This window comes from Tarenaya hassleriana, unplaced genomic scaffold (assembly GCF_000463585.1).
Source record: "Tarenaya hassleriana unplaced genomic scaffold, ASM46358v1 Cleome97, whole genome shotgun sequence".
In the NCBI taxonomy this organism is placed as follows: Eukaryota; Viridiplantae; Streptophyta; class Magnoliopsida; order Brassicales; family Cleomaceae; genus Tarenaya; species Tarenaya hassleriana.
The window spans coordinates 69,009-70,266 of record NW_010972109.1 but is presented as its reverse complement, the minus strand read 5'-3'; positions in this window follow the sequence as shown (position 1 = coordinate 70,266).

Genomic DNA, 1,258 nt, shown 5'->3' with positions numbered 1-1,258 from the left:
GCGGGTCGGTTTGGCAAAGGTGCTCCTGGCACTAGATCGATCTGATGTTCGATCCCGCGTATAGGTGGTAGTCCCGCCGGAATTTCATCCGGAAATACATCGCTATAGCACTCCAGAAGCCGGAAAATAGCGGGACTAAGGGTCGGTGTCTCCGTACGGAGACTCAATTGGTTCTTGAATACCAAGAGCAACACCGGCTGTTCTTGGCGAACAGCACGCATCACCTGACTAGCCTTAACATAAAAGTTCTCTTTCTTTTGTTCGGGTTCTTTGGCTAGTTTGAGTTGCATCTCGTGAACTTGAGATGGACTTAAAGGTGCGAGCACAATCTTTCGCTTGTCATGTACGAAAGAGTACTGATTGGCTCGACCATCGTGTTTCACTTCCCGATCAAATTGCCCAGGCCTACCAAGCAGAATGTGACCGGCTTGCATTGGGACGACGTCACAGATGACCTCGTCGCGGTACTTACCTATGCTGAACGGGATCTTGACCCTTTCGGTCACCTTTATCTCTCCGCTGTTATTAAGCCATTGCAGCTTATATGGATGCAGATGTTTCTCAGTGGGTAGGTCTAACTTCTTTACCATATACGCGCTCGCTACATTCGTGCACGACCCACTATCGACGATCATCCCACAAACTTTTCCGTGTATAGTACAACGGGTGTGGAAGATGGTCTCTCGCTGGGCTGTTTCGTCCGGAGTTACTAACGTGCTAAGTACTCGTCGAGTGACAAGTAACTCGCCGCTGTCCGGGTACTCGATCTCCGCGTCGGAGTCGGCAGCCTCGTCCTCGTCTAAGGACTCATATTCCCCTTTGTCCGTAATGATCATTACACGGGAATTCGGACAGTCCTTGGCCATTTGGCCTCGCCCGCGACACTTATAGCAAATGATTTCGCGTGTCCGAGTGTCTTTGGTAAGCTCGGGCTGGGGTTTCGGGTCAGAAGTTTTTGGACTCTTTCCTTTGTCCCGGTAACTGGGTATGGGTCGGCTCTCGGGGACCTCACTCCTAAAAGGTGTCGGCTTAGATGGCGTACTAGAGGTTCCTGGCGTATAAGCCCAGGGTTTTCCTAGCCTAGAAGACTTACGTCTCTCTTGTTGTTCGATTTGTACGGCTAGGTGTACGAGATCCTGAAGGTCTCGGTATGGATGGCGCTCCGCTTTGCGACCGATCTTATCGTGTAGTCCGTCTACGAACTGTGCCATAACCGTTTCTTCGTCCTCGTCTAGCTCTAGTCGGCTCCTAATACGTT